General features: G+C 40.5%; 1 protein-coding gene across 1 annotated transcript in view; it reads left to right on the top strand.

The window, feature by feature from the left end:
• The window catches only part of FRYL (FRY like transcription coactivator), a 3,917,685-nt gene that overhangs the window by 3,477,606 nt on the left and 423,509 nt on the right, over window positions 1-16,570 (top strand). The gene's annotated exons all lie outside the window — the stretch shown is intronic.

The raw sequence follows: 16,570 nt of genomic DNA, 5'->3' as shown, positions 1-16,570 counted from the left end.
TCTCTCAAAATTGGCACATGATCACCCAGGACAAATGGGTATTGAATATAGTGTCACAGGGCTACAGGTTCCACTTTCACACCCTGCCAAAGGCAAAAGGTATGCCAAACCTGCCACACAATCAATGGGCAGAGGCACAAAAACAAGTTTCGTCCCTTATGAACATGAGGGCCATTTAGCAAGTACCACAGCAAGAGCAGGGACAAGGATTTTACTCAAGACTTTTCTTGGTACCCAGAAAGGACAAAGCCTGGAGACCAATACTGGACCTGTCTTTTCTAAACACATTTCTGGACATTCTAAAATTCAGAATGTTAACTCTGCAGCAGCTTCTGCCCATGCTGAGCAAGAAGGCTTGGCTTGTAACTTTGAACCTAAAAGAGGCATGCCTGCATATCCCAATCAAGACAGTCTTGCAGAAGATACCTCAGATTCATAGCTGGCTCAATGCACTACCAATTCTCTGCACTGCCCTTTGGCTTATCTACTGTGCCTAGGGTCTTCACAAAATGCCTGGCACCAGTAATTGCATTTTGCAGACAGAGGAATTTAAATATATCCTTGGATGACTGCCTTATACAAGGAGAAAACAAGGACACTCTACTAAAGCATCTGGCGTTCGTAAAAAGATTATTAATTTGCCTAGGGTACACAGTAAACGAAAAGAAATCAAAACTAGTACCCTCTCAAGAGATAATATTCCTGGGTGCAAGCTTAAATACAACTACCCCAGATGGGCTTATCTCACGCCAGACAAACAAAGGCAACTAACTTCTTACTTCAAAATGTTGGCAACAAAGACCCAGTTATCTGCAAGAAAAATTATGCAGGCTTTGGGCTTCATGGCATCCTGCATTCTGCTAATTCCATATGCCAGACTGCATATGAGGAAACTTCAATGGTACCTAAAAAGTGTCTGGACTCAACATTGTCAAAGCCTGGAAGCATTAATTACCCTCATTCCTTGCCTGCAACAGGAGTTTCGGTGGTGGGCACATGCCTGTCACCTCAACAAAGGACAGCCATTCACTCTACCCACAGCCAGGCAGTCAATAACAACAGATGCATCAGATTATGCCTAGGGAGCACACATGGCAGGAAAATGTATTCAGGGCACATGGTCCACAAGCCAAATGCATCTACATATCAATCAAAAAGAGATGCTAGCTGTTCAGCATGCCCTGACAGCTTTCAAGGATCTACTCCTTCCAGGGCAACTACTGATAAGGACGGACAATACTATAGTCATGTGGTACATAAACAAGCAGGGAGGCACACATTCCTACCCCCTCTGCAGACAAGCCATGACTTTGTGGGACACAGCATTGACTTATCAAGTACACCTGCAAGCACAATTCCTGCCAGGAAAGAACAATACTCTGGCAGACGAACTAAGCAGAAACCTCACAGATCCCCACGAGTGGAAACTGGATCCACAAGTCTTCAGCATGATAACAAAGGAATGGGGATGCCCAGACATAGATTTATTTGCCTCCCCTCACAACTGCCAACTACAGAAATTCTGCACAAGGACTTATCACAAGCAAGCATGGAAAGTGGATGCACTGTCATTCAGCTGAAAAAGTCTAACAGTATATGCCTTTCCTCCTCTGCCTCTCCTCCCCAAGGTACTCCTAAAGGTCAGACGAGAAGCCAAGAATGATTCTGATTGCCCCAGACTGGCCACGCCAGCACTGGTACCCAATCCTAAAAAGCTTGTCTCAAGGCCCAGCCTGGACATTGCCTCTAATTCCTCACTTACTGACCCAGCGAAACAATCGGATTCTGCACAGCCAACTCAGGACCCTAAATCTGGCAGCATGGCGGATAATGTAACCATTCAATACACACCTCTCTCTAAAGCAGTGATGGATGTTATTTTGGAGGCCAGGAGGCCCAGTACCAGAAAATCGTATGCAGAAAAATGGAAAAGATTCTGTGCTTGGAACCAGGCACAAGGAATTGACACATCTGTACCAAATATTCCTCAGATTTTACAATACCGAACTGAGATTCTGGACAAAGGCCTATCCTTCTCATCTATTAAAATTCATGCCTCTGCCATTTCAGCTCATTACAATACGGAACCTCCAATTTTTTCCCATCCATTGCTAAGGCAGTACCTCAGAGGGGCCAAAAACATAAGACCTCCAAGGAGAGCCCCGATACCTGCATGGGACCTCAGTTATGTCTTGGAAAAACTCACACTGCCGCCTTTTGAGCCAGCCAATACAGCTGATATAAAGTTTTTATCTTGGAAAACAGCTCTGCTCCTAGCAATAACCTCTGCAAGATGAGTTTCAGAGTTACAGGCACTCATGGCTGTGGAACCTTTCATCATTTTCCATCCAGACAGGGTTTTTCTAAGGACGAACCCAACATTTATGCCTAAGGTAGTGTCCAGTGTGGCCCTTAATCAAACCATTCATTTGCCTACCTTTTATCCAAACCAACAGAATAAGGGTGAGAGACTTCTGCATTCCTTGGACATACACAGACAACTATGCTTCTACTTGGACAGAACTAAAGCTTTCAGAAAAACTGAGCAACTTTTATTGGCATATGCTGCAGGATCTCAAGGAAAGCCTATTTCAAAACAGACTATTTCAAAATGGATAGGCCACTGCATTTGTTTCTGCTACTCACAACATGGCAAATCTGTGCCCAAAGGCATTAGGCCTCATTCTACCAGGGCAGCAGTCACTTCAGCAGCCTTTCTCAGAGGAGTACCAACCAAAGACATTTTAGAAGCTGCAACTTGGAGTTTAGTGCACACTTATACAAAGCACTACCATTTACCTCTCTACTCTAAATCCAGAGCAGGCTTCGCCACTGCAGTTCTGCAAGGCCTTATAGCCTCTCCTAACCTGATTTAGGCCCAGCCACCCAACCTCAGCTTTGGGATTCAACCCAAGAGTAATTACTGCAAAAGTGAAACACTATGAACATAGTACAGTTGTGTACCTACCATAAATGTAGATGTTCGAGTGTATTCACTGTTGCAGTCCAGGTTACCTACCCACCCACCATCCCCCTTTCCTTTGCTGGGACTTACCTATACTTCTCTGTCTTATACAACCTATGTGGTGTATTTGCTTGTAGATGAAGGAAAAGTTTATTTCAATGCATGCATAATATTGGCATAATTTTTTAGCCTACCATTTTGGGGGCACCTGACATCTGGGGCAAGAAAAACTGAAGAAAATGGCGTTGGCTGCATCTTTTATACCCCTGGTGCACTGACGTCAGGGAAGAGGTGACAGCAACCGACGCTGGACCTAGACTTTGGAATTCTGGCCGACTGCGGGTAGCCTGCCAGCAGGATAACCCAAGAGTAATGACTGCAACAGTGAATACACTCGAACATCTACATTTATGGTAGGTACACAACTGTACTTTACCTGTAAACACCCTCTCAATGACCAAAAACTTGAAAATATGTTGTGTTCCCGTTTCCATTACATGTTTCGCAAGGGCATTCATTTCTGCTTGCCTTGAGATATCATATAGGTGTTCCCTTATATGGTCCTGAAGCTTACGAGTTGTCATTCCCACATAGAATGACTGACATATGACACAATATGCCAGATGCACAATATTTGTAGTATTACAATCTGCTGTAAACCTAAAACTAAGTTCTTTCCTGGTATCCGGTTGGACAAAGCTTCCACTGCTATCAGTAGTGTAGCAATAGTTACATTTATTGCAAGTGTATGTACCAAAATTTATATCATTATCATCCTCTAAGGCAGTGTTACATTTATTATTTCTGGGACCACATAATCTCTTTAGTGATTTCTTATTCTTATATGCCTAATGTGGGTAATCCCCCACCAATGCCCTTACCTGTTCATCAGCATATCAGTTTAAATGATAAAATATCCATCCAGCCCATTTTATCCAATAGACCACTTGGAAGGTGAATAATTTGTTGCAATAGTCAATGTGTTTTTATCTTATTATATCTGTATAAGTGTAGTTTCTTACACATACATAGTTTTTTATATATACATATATTTGTAATCATTGTTTTGTTAAAATGCATATGCTTTAGATAGTGTTGTTTTAAAATGTACTAGTGATAGATACATATAGGTTCATAGATAAGTATTAGGCTATCTGCCCATGGGCATTTATAAGCCTAGCCACAGAGTGATGGCTTTCGCCTCCCCATTAGATTAGTAACCTGGGCCTCTGTCAACAGGGCTCCTGAAGTGATCCCAGGGTAGAACTTACAATTACCCATCCACTCATCAAGATTTCTCTTGAAATGGATCAGAGAGGAGCTCTGTCGAATATGGATTGCGATTCTATTCCAGAGTGAGGGGAGTCGCTGGGACAGGAATCTATCCCTCCAGCATGTCCTGTTTATTGTTGTACACAGGTTCAAGTCGCTAGAACAAGTGATTCTGAGGGATCTCGTTTTTTTGAGGTGAAGCATGTCCATTAGTTCAGGGTTTGACATGGCCCTATAGGTTAGACATAGGTCACCTCTGAGAAGACGGTAAGCGACTGAGAAGAGCTGGAGCTTTTTTAGTCGTGCTTCATAGGGTAATTGTTTAAGGCCCTTAATCCTCTTAGTGAGGTACTTCTGTGGTCTTTCTAGTTGTTGCAGGTGTCTAGTGAGGTACATCCCAAATGGGGCATTGTACTCTATTATGGGCCTAATGAGTGAGGAGTAAAGGGGCACAATCACCTCCTTGGATCTGGATGAGAAACCCTTTGTGATCAGGTGTGCCACATAGAAGGATTTCCTGACCGTTTTGGCTATATATTACTTTAAATAAAATCATGTACTTAATTGGAAATGCTTATGCATTGGTTGAAGTTAGTTTAAAATAAGGGTGGTTGAATGGTTGCAATGTCTGATGAAGCAGCTTTGAGGCTGTGGAAGTGCTAACCAGGTTTCTATTTTATGTGAAATAAATTTATGGTTGATTCAGCTGTGGTCTGGTACCTTCTTTTTTGGCTATATTTTCTAGGAATGTTTGACACACCATTAACTGGTGCCAGTGCCATGGTTTAAAACTCAATTGCAAGAAATGCATAATAGTGTCCTATGGGAAGATGGCCATTCCTGGAAGCTACCACAGTGATAACACACCCTTATGAGTAGAACCAGGTGTGGTAAGAGATTTGGGAATGCATGTAGACAGTAACCTGGTCTTTCACCATAATGTGTCTATAATAGTAAGGAAATAATTCTATGCTCTGCAACTTATAAGCAAAGGAATGACATCTAGTGTCAAGGATGTCATTGTTCCACATATTTGGCCCTCCTCAGACCAGTCAGTGAGTGCCAAGCACCCTTCCATATATACATGACTAGGCATCTGCAACAACTAGAATGTCCACAGAGGTTCCTCACAGAAAGAATACAGGACATAAATGATATGTCCTACATGAACCACATTAAAGTCCTATCCCTGTATTCCCTCTCCTACAGACTGCTGAGAGGCAGTCTATGTCTGGCCTACAAAGCATCCTCTGATCCGCATCAGAATTACCCAATTTAGGGACCTAAGTCTCATCTGCATCATAAGTAGGACATATTTGGGGGACAAGTATGTGTCTCAATAGACTACCTCTTACCTGGAGCAGGCTTTTATCCTTGTGAAGCAGAGTTCTTCCTTACCCAGTTCAAGCACAATTTGGACCAGTGGATGGATAATCAGAATTTTATTCTGCTCTGGCACCTATGTCGCTGCTAGCCAGAGACCGCCTGAAAAAACTTTGACCATCCATGACCAAGCCTACATATACCCTTAAAATAACCCTAGGGTATCAAAACTTGTCAGATAAATTTAGGAAGCGTGGCTAGGCTTAAAAAGGCCCACTGGGGGGTCTTTAGCTTAGTAAGCACCTACAAACTTATGAAAATAGAACATCTGTTCATTTCCTCTGCTGCAAGAAGTAAATGGTTGACAGTTGTCATTCAAGCTGCTCTTGGTGGATTGCCAGCTGCCATTATGTTTGGTTCATAGGAGTTTGCCAGGATAATGGCTTAAAGGCCATTGCAAGCCTTGCCACTATAACTTGATTTTTCCCAGTAATTGACCCCTAGGGGCAAGAGGATGGCATGGATTTGTGGTTGTGCATTGAGTATGTTACAAATTGCCCCTGTCCAAAAGGGACATCAGCACTACACCAGGTGTGAATTTGAAATTCTCCTTTCATTGATCCAAATTGCGTTTGAAGAGGTTCAGGGAAGGGCTTTACTTAATGGGAATAGGAAGCCTTGTTCCAAAGAAGGGGCACTCTCGGAGACACACATCTGTCTCTCCAGCTTTTTTTTATTTGAGTTGCTGACTATGTTTAGATCCCTAGATTGGGTGACACTAATGCCACTTGACTTGGGGATGTGTAGCAGCTCCATCATGCCTGGATTTGTGAGTGCCTTTTACATCAGGCATAGGTCACTGTTAATAGTTGAATAGGGCTTTTAGTCTATCCACATAGTTCCTGTTGTTTACACCCTGTATTTTTTTGTGAGGAACCTCTGAGTTTGCTCCATCTGCTGTAATTGCCTAGTCAAGTACATGCCAAATGGCAAACTGTACTTGATTATTGGTGTAATGAGGGCTGAGTACAGCAAGACTATAATTTCCTTGGATCTTGATGGCATACCTTTACTTATAAGTTGTGCCACATAAAAGGATTTCTTCACCACTGTGGTCACACGGCAGTCAAAATTCAGGATACTATCTATCTGCATATCCAGAATTCTCACCTCCGAGTGTATTCTAAGAGTCATGCTATTGAAGTTGTAATTCACAGGTGTATTTGACTTCACAAAAGATATGATTATGCAGTTTTTTGCATTTAGTTTTATGCCATGGTTCTGGCACCAGTCATTTGTCTGATGTAGACCTTCCTGAAGGATATCTGTATCACTGGGGGGATTCAATGAATGCCTCCAGCTTGCATTTGTCAGCAAACTTTGTCATACAGAGGCCTTCCACATTTGCCTCGACTTCAGAGAAGTATATTCCGAATAGGAGTGGTCCCAGTACTGATCCCTCTGACACACCACTAGTAACTGGCCTCTTGCTGGATCTATATTCACCCACTTTAACCACGTGTCCTTTCTGTGAGCTAATTGGCTGTCCATCTGGTGACATAGGGATTTATGCCCAATTTTCTGAGTTTATTTATAATACCTCAGTGGGGAGTTGTGTCAAAATCCTTGGACAGGTCGTGGCAGGTGGTATGTACTGTTTTACCCTCATCCATGGCCTTAGTGACTTTTTCAAAGAAATCCACCAAGTTCAGTAGGCATGACCTGCCCTTGACAAAGCTGAATTGGGTAGGGTCCAGTGTTTTGGATGTTTTGGTCTCCTATACCATTATTTATCAGGTCCATGGTTATTCTTTTCATGGCCTTACATATAAGAAATACAGACTTTTGGGTCTGTAATTTCCTGGGTCAGTAGAGAGTCCCCTTTTATGCAGAGTGATGACAGTTGTCAGATGCCAGAGGACCTCCCCCAGCATGCACACACGTACACACACACACACACACACACACACACACACACACACACACAAACACTTTTCTTGCAGTGGGGCTGCTTTCTGTGCTTGATTCATACTTGTTTCCATTGTGGTTATCTTTATATTGACCACTTCATGATTAGTTCACATCTTTCCAGCCTTTGATTGATTGGGCTGCCACTCTGAGAGTTGGGCATTCTTTAGTATTTCAATATTAACCTTTTACTTTTTGGCTGACAACCTACTCCTGGATTTAACCCAATCATAGACACACCAAGATGAGTCTCTAAAGTCATATATAACAGGTTAGTTCCTTCTGTGCAAGCCAAGACAGACTTGGCCCAGTCTGTTCGCCCTCACTACACTCTGGCCATCTGCTCCTCTACCCTACCCCATTCATCCCTGAATACATTACATTTATTGCTGACCAAGTTTTCCCCACCCACTAGAGCCTTCCCATTCCTCTAACTCCAAAGCAGTCGCAAACTACGTTGGACTCTGCCTTGCTGACTACTTCCCAATCCCCAGTTGCCTATCACATCTACCTAATAATTGATCCCTTAACACCCCTACCACAAACTCTGCATACTACTCCTTAAGAACACCTCCCCTCAAAATCCCTGAAGTACTGTTCAAAACTCCTATAAGTCAGCACTCCCATTACCACTACTTGTATATAACTTCCTAACAGCAGTATCTCACTTATGGTAGAATACACTATTCCCCTTAACCTACCTCCCCATTCCCAAAGTCACTACTTTTGCTCCAAGCTTTCTTACTAAATTAACACTCATCTCCAGAAAATCTACTCAGAACCCTAAAATAATAACCTATTTCCAAAGTAGTTGAATATAATAGGAGCCCTATATCTCAGAACTTTCATATGCATACCCTACTCCTCCTACACTCCAACCCATCTGTACTATTTCATGTTACTAACATTTCTCTGTACACCCATTCTTCTACACCTTTACCACCTCCCTGCCTGTAACACGCAAATACAGCCACTCTACCACCCTGTAACCTCTAGTCATAACACACCAGTCTCTAAATCACAATGTCTCTCTCTCTATCTACCCTATAACAAAGTCTTCTGTGCCTAAAATCAAAATCCCCCCTCATACCTCATATCATCACCAAAACAAAATACTACTACTATTACCTGCCCCTCTCTACCTCAACCTATCCTATCAACATATTGCTTCTTTCTGATGGCATTCATCCTAACCCAGGACCAAGCTCCCTCCTCTACACAAAAAGATTTCACCACACAACCTGATGCATCTCAACACAAACTACCAGATAGGTATTTATCACTACACTCTATGAACATCCATAGCAAACTCAACAAAGTAAGTGATTTTCATGCTTGGATGGCACACCATTCCCCTGATATAATTACTCACTGAAACCTGGCTCAAACCCTTTAATTCTGACAATGAATTCCTTTCCCGTGGTTACATCATACGTCTCGATAGGCCAAAGAAAAAAGGTGGTGGCATTGCTGTAATCCACTCTCAGCACATCACCCTATCCCCTTTATTCCACCCTCCCCTTTCTTTTTCCCCTGCTAAACTTCTGACTGTCATCTGCAAAGTCAGTGATCACAGTACTCTTAACTGTAGCTGCACTATATGTACATCCTGGGGACAACATCACGCTGCTTGAACAAATCCTCTCCTGTGTCGTACTCAACATATCCATTGAAACTGTTATCGTTGGAGACGTCAGCATCAGTTGGTTAGCACTCACTGCAAACACCCTCAGCTCCTTTATTAACTTGCATGGTTTCTCCCAACTTATCTCCACTCTCACCCATATCAATAAACCAACAAATTCCAGTTCAGTTATTGACTGGATACTAGTATCCAGTCCACACAAATACCATTATCCTGAATCATTACCTGACCCCCTCAGTGACCCCTCACCAACTAGTGTATTCAGATTCCCCACCACCACACCAGACCACACAAATACAAAGAATGTCATAGAGACTCCACTTCCCATCCTGATACCCTCAACACTCTACTCTCCTCTCTAAAGTGGTCCTTCCTAACACATCTACCACTTGATGAAGCAGTGCAAAAATTTAATTCCATATTTGTAAACATACTGAGCTCTCTTGCCCACCTGTGGCACTGTTTGAGTTAAATCACTCTGTTCCCCCTGGCTAACACAAAATACATGCTGTCTAATGTATAAGAGATATTGCCTGGAAAACCTAGACTAAAACAAATGCCCCTCCCCATCTATAAGTATACAAGGAACTAAGTAACATTACCAAAAAACATATTAGTATGGATAAAAAGAATGTCTACAATAAACCCCAAACCACACACACAAGTAACCCCCAAAAATGCTCTGTAAATCAAATACTTCACCCAGGAAACCCCTCTACTCTAAACCCCTGCCCAAATAGTACACCCCAAGGGACTGCATCCATATTTAACTCCTATTTCATAGACACCATTACTAAACTGACTCAAATTTCAAACTCTGTAAACTCTCCTGACCCCGCCTCCCCCAAACAAAACAACCCTTTCTCTCTCAAACTAGTACCATCAAGCTACATAAAACATTTTCTTCTCAAACTGAAACCCTACTCATCTGCGGACAGCCTTCCTCCACTCTTCATTAAGACAGCTGCCAACTCGCTAGCCTTTCCCATCTCCATTCTTATCAACTGCTCTGTAACTGAATCCAAAGTACCCTCTATCTGGAAACAATTCTATACCTTACCCATTCATAAAGGAGGTAACTCCACTGAACTTTCCAGCTATAGACTGATAGCAATTCTGTCCCCTCTCTCAAAAATCTTGGAGAAATGTGTACATAAACAAATCTTGAGCTATCTCATTCAAGAAAACTTACTTACCCTCTATTCAGCATGGCTTCTGTCCCAACCATAGCACCTCTACAGCCCTTATTTCTTTCACTAACTCCTCTATCTCGCTCGTTAGAGACAACAACAAACTTGTCTCCAGTCTCTTCTAGACCTATCCAAAGTGTTCAACACAGGCTGCCGGCCCTGTTCCTTTCTAAACTCTCAGACCTAAATCTCTCTAGATCAACTATCTCCTGGTTTGCTAGTTACCTCTCAGACAGCAGTCAGGCTGGCTTTCCTCACTATCGTCTCCTCTCCATTCAAGGTGGGATTCCCTCAAAGATCAATAAATAGGTCCCGTATTGTTCAACATCTCACTAATTTACTATACGCTTCCTGTCCACTGTATTCTGTCCTACAATATGCTGATGACTCCACAGTCATCACCACTTCTAAGATCTGTACACCCTCACTCAGTTATCCTTCAAATCTTTTGAAAACTGGCACAGCAATAGTCAGTCAGTCTTAAATCCAAAAAAGACCAAAGTCTTGCTCTTTCTTCCCACATCCCTCAACCATCTAAAACCCTCAGTTTTCTGTCTCATCCTTTAACAGTACTGTAATCACAGTTGAATCACATACTTCTGGGAGTCACCATAGATGACCAGCTCAAGTTTGACTTACATGTGCGCAATCGCCTTAGGAAAACCCATCAAAAATTATTTCTGCTTTACAGAAATACAAAATTCCTAATTAATGAGTCTCAAATCACTCTTTCTCATGCATAGCTTCTCTCTAGTCTCTTCTATAGCTCACAAATCCTCACCAACCTCCACATCTCTCTCTTAACTAAACTCAAAACCACCTGTAATAAAGTTGCCAGATTTGCTGCTAACCAAACGTATAAATCCAAACTGGTTAGAATTTCCTTACCAACTAATTATCTCCCAACTACTGATCATACAATCCATTCTCTACAAGCTATTCTTCTGTCCAGACATATCCTCACTTGTATCCCTGTACACCCCTTCCAGGACACTCAGAAGCACTGACTTATCTACGAACAATTTATAAACCAAAAAGAACAGTAGGACAAAAGTCTCTAGCTACTCCCCTTCCCTGTCCTGGAAAAAGCTTCCCCTGGGTATTAGAAATGTAAATCACCATCAGCAATTCAAAACCACCCTCAAATACTTTCTAACAAATACCTGGACATGCCGCTGCAAACACCCTCCTTGAAACTCTCACTCTCTTGTCCAATTATCCTACAAACCACCTATTTACCCTACTCCTCAACTCTCATATCTAACTCCCACCCCCTCTCTCTTCCCTTCTCTTCTTACTCTTCCTGACTATACTCCTCCTAGTAAATCTTTTCTAAATCTGCTGTACACCATTCACAACAACTAAATCCTAGACAGTCCCTTATATTCCAATGCTACAAAATGTCATAAATACACTCAATCAATATACTTACCACTGCCTGCATAAATTAATACTCTAGCAAATATGTCTCTAATAGTGTGAAGTGAAGCTGTCTTGTAAATATTTTCTTTTAAGATGTATTGAGAGCTGTCACTTCAGAACTGTAGATTATCTGTATTATTGTACTACTTGTTCTTAGTATTTTCTGTGGAGCCCTGTCTCTGCTAATGACTTTTACTCCCAATGTGTCTGTGAAACTATCTTGTATATAATCATTTCCAGCTGCTGTTAAATTCTCCATGAACTCAGTGTTCACAAACTGTTACATTACTATTATATGTGATTTCTCAATTTTAAAGAATTATAGTTTTGTTGTATTAATTTATCTTTGTTTTCTTCTGTGTATTATTGGGGAGCTTTTCTCTTCAGGCCTCCGCTGAAAAAGGGCAATAGCCCAGTCGGACTATCCTAGTCAACAAATGTCAAATAAATTAAATAAGGTTGGTATGTGATGGCAAATATTTTTTTTTTCTGAGTCAGAAGTACCATCTCACTAATCCCCCTGCTCTTGGGTGGACTTTTTCTCTAGCCATGGCTGTTCTGAGTTCACTGAAAATTAAATGGGTATATGCCTATGTATTACTTATTATACAGTGGTTGCTCGTTAACATTCAAAGATGTGCACACTGGTTGGTCACTCAACCAGTGTGCCTGTTGTAAATCAAGCATAAACCAATAGAAAAGCTCCAGTCGCCCAGACTTTTTTCTGTTTATATATGCTAAGGCTTTACAGCACTCTTGAGCTAAGTGGTTGAGAGGTACGTACAGAGGGCAGAGAAAATACAAGGAAATTGGGGTACAGTATGCAAATCTAAAGAAACTTACCCGATTTTCCTTGTATTATTGCCCTGACTCTCTCATACCTCTAAACTCTGGATTTCACAAGTTTTTTTTTTTGGAAAAAAAAAAAATCAATGGAGATCTTCATTTTTTTCCATTGCTTGTTTCCAAAGCACTGATGTACTTGCATAAGTGTGGGAACGTAAGTCTCATATGCATGTGTAGTACATCAACAACAGAATGCGGAAACAACTTGAAAGAACACCGTGTCACAGTTATACAAAGGCATTATTTAAAAAACTTAAGTAATTTCTTTCTTAAATGTCATTCTATAATAGCAAAAACTGACTACTGGGTGTAGTATATTGAAGATTTACTCATGGTTGCTTTTTAATCACTCAGGCTTTGCCCTCGTGATTAAACCACACCAGCTGTTGGTAAATCTTCAGTATACCACATCTACTGTTATTGCTATATTAACTTAGAGTGCTTTTCTTGATTTGCAGAAATTGTTTTTGCAGTGGTTGGGGATGAACTCATGGGCACAGCGGCTAAGGGCACACTGTCCTTGTGAGGAGCATGATGTTGTGGCATATCCTTCCATGACATGTATCTGCTCCCATGTACAGGACGTTCAGAAAAAATATTGAATTGGATCTGAAGATAGGCTGAATTCAGTCACAGACTAACCAAAGAGGATTATCTGCTATCTAATATTAAAGAAATTGTTTGGTATTTGTTGAAAAAAATCCTTTTGTCATGTTTCTAGTAATGAAAAACTCTGGAAGGAAGGACTACCAATTCCATTTATAAATGATTTTTTGGTATCGGTGAGAGTGAGACAACTGAAAGAGAACACTGATAATGTCAAACTACATGAAAAACAATCTAGGGCATCTCAACCTTGAGCATGGAAGATTTTTAGAAAATGCCTCCATGCTGACTTGAGAATCTCTTAAAGACCTGGAATTATGGCATATACCTATATAAATAACGTGTGACTCACAGTACTGACATTGTAATAAATGTGTTCTTGTGTAAGCGCATTGAGATCAAGCATCACTTTTTCATAGGTGACCCAGAAGCAAAGATTTTAAGTGACTTGCTAAGAATCACATGGAATGCAAACCCAAAGGGGGATTGTAGGCAGAGGTTAACAACTTCATAGCTAAGTCCATTGTGCACTGTGCTTATATTGCCTTCTGATGAGTCCTTCTGTGTCAGATAGCCACAATTTTCATCACTCATCCGTACCTTATATCTTCATACACAAGTTTTCAAGCCAAGTAAAGGTACCTTACACATTCTATTTTCAGGCATAACCCATAAAAAATCAGAAACAAGGAATATAAGGAAGGATGTAGTTCAATATACAAAAACATGTATGTAAATAGATTGTATGGCTGAGACAGAAAACTGGTTCAGTTGCTTATGGAGGCTTGATAATCATACAACTGATACAACAGGACAGAAGCAGTAAAATAAATATTTAATATTAAATAATATTTAATAAAGTAATTTTTCATAGAAAGAATAAAAAGTTGTCAATGTTTCTTACTTTTGGGTATTTAACCACTGCAGTTTTTCGTCTCTGTATCAGCAGTCTTAAGTTGGAACCCCTCTCCAACATCTCTTCAGTTTTTCAGCGCTTGTATCAATTTAACTTAATCACAAGAACTTTTGTATAACAGCTCAAGCATACACATTCTTATGATGCATGTACTCAAACTCTTCATGTTATGAGCAAATGAGACAGATAACCCTTCAACTCGCTTTATTTTTGTTATTCCAGTGTTAACTGCACCTTAGAGAAAAGACATCAGTGACAGGCAGTTAAACATTGCTCTTTCTGTGAAGTGCATTGACTTCAGACCACCCACAACTTGTTAGCATATAAGTATTATGATCTTGCACCATTATGAAATGAGCAGTGTAACAGAAATGATTACCTCCTTAAGCAGTTATACTTTTGCAACTTTGACTTTACCTCAGGTGAGCTGAGTGTATGCTTTTTTTTTTTTAATTTTAAGTTCTCAAGTCTCACAAACATTTTATTTTTTTTGTACTTTCCTGCCTGCTTTTTCCTTCATCATACTGGTCAAGTGTCTTCAAATGACTAATTAGGTTTTTTGATGTGTGTTATTTATATAGAGAAACATTTAAATAAATACCATGGGTTATCTAGGCTTTGTACAGAAACAGTTTTGTAGCTCCAGGCTGGTCAAAGAGGCTTCTTGTTACAGCAATTAGGTCACAGCATAGCTAATACATGCCAAGAACATGATAGAAAAGAGAGCATGAAACTATAAATGTCTTTCTTTACCAAGTACTGGCCTGTCTTATGACATAGTCATTATGCTGGTATAAGTAGTACAGACTGTGAAATCTGCTAAACTCACTGGATAAGACTAAATGTTGCAGTCAGTGTTCTTTCAGTTCTCTGATGCATGTGCTGAGTCAGTATGGTCTGATTTCATTGCTAATGACTTGTGTATTGACATGCATCAATGCATTGTACTGAAGTGTTCAATTTTGACTTTCTGGCTCAATAATTAGGTAGTTTTAGGTTTATTTGTCTCTTGTCTTATACATTCTGGATCCTGCAAATAAACTGATATCCATCTCTGTCCTGTGATTTCCCCCATTCACAGTTTTTACAGATGTACTTTTTCTGTTTTGCTGCTTTTTTTCTAGAAGTCTCTGAACCATCCCCAACACTCCTTTACCTGAACACACTTACTGATAGTGCTGCTTTCAGACCCTTTCTCCATCCCTGCATCTAGCAGGGTAACAGAAGTAATAGAATCAAAAATTGTGTACTGCGCCTTTATGAGGCAACAGTTACAAAGACTGAGCCAAGAATCATGTGTGTCATCTGTAAGGAAACATTTCTTTTTCCATTCCTGGGCTGAAGCTGAACCATGTCAGATGGTTTATGCACAGGTTTTGGTCTCTGCTGTCTAGTATGTTTCACTTTTATCATTTGTCACTCCACTATCACAAACACTGTAACATGGTTACCCCCCCCTCAAAAAAAAACAAAACAAAAAAACATGGAGAGCAAATGGCCTAGTCTTCACTTTCTCTGATAATATATTTTGACTGCAGGTCCATTTTGAACCTTAGCTGTAGGCCTGTAAGTATTAGCATATCCATGTAGCTGCAAGCTAACCTGATGTGGACTTTTAAAAGCAGCATATAATCATGTAAAGGTTACAGCTACACAGTTATCTTTGCTCATTGTTGTTATTTCTTCCCATTCATCATATTACAAAACATCGTATTATTCTGCAAGTCATAAAGTGCTTGTCATGCTGTATCCCAGATAAAGGTTACAGCAGCAACATTTACACAGACTGATTTGTGGGTTTTGAACATTAAATTGAGTGTCATGTATAGCAAACATTTTCAGTTTCAGGAACATTGATTAATGTTCCTGCAAAGTAGCCCTGTTGTCAGAAGCATTGATAGATGATAGAGAATATATTCACCTGACCAAGAATGAGCTACAGCTTGTTAAATTGATTGCTTGTCTGCATGGACATAGTCCAGTAAAGGCTGCGCTCTGAAGACAGAGATTACTTAAAATGATTAAAAATCTGTTCTGCTGCAGTAAGAGATCTTGGGCCATTCCCAAGATAAGCCACCGTAGACTGCAAATGCAGATGCTTTGGCGTTCGTGTTCAGATAATCAGCAGGCAAGGGACTGGAGGAGAGACTTAATCTGCCTTGGCTGCTTTTTATTTCATTAGAATATAGATGATGTTATCCTCTGCATTGTTAAGTAGAACTAGTATAAAATACATTTATTCAGTGTGTTTTGTTAAAATATTTGGCCATTACGGATTGTGAGTACAACTTTTTTTTTCCTCTTTATCCTTCCTTACTCAAATGTGCAGAGATGGCTGCAGTCCCCTGTTTTGTAGATGTTTCAGTTTACTAGTTTTCTTATTCAGTTTTACTAAAGCATTTGAGCTGGGTTGAATT

Source organism: Protopterus annectens, chromosome 14.part0, assembly GCF_019279795.1.
Source record: "Protopterus annectens isolate FY-2018-M chromosome 14.part0, PAN1.0, whole genome shotgun sequence".
Taxonomy (NCBI): domain Eukaryota; kingdom Metazoa; phylum Chordata; order Ceratodontiformes; family Protopteridae; genus Protopterus; species Protopterus annectens.
Note: the sequence above shows the minus strand (reverse complement) of the source record. Positions and strands in the feature narration are given on the sequence as shown.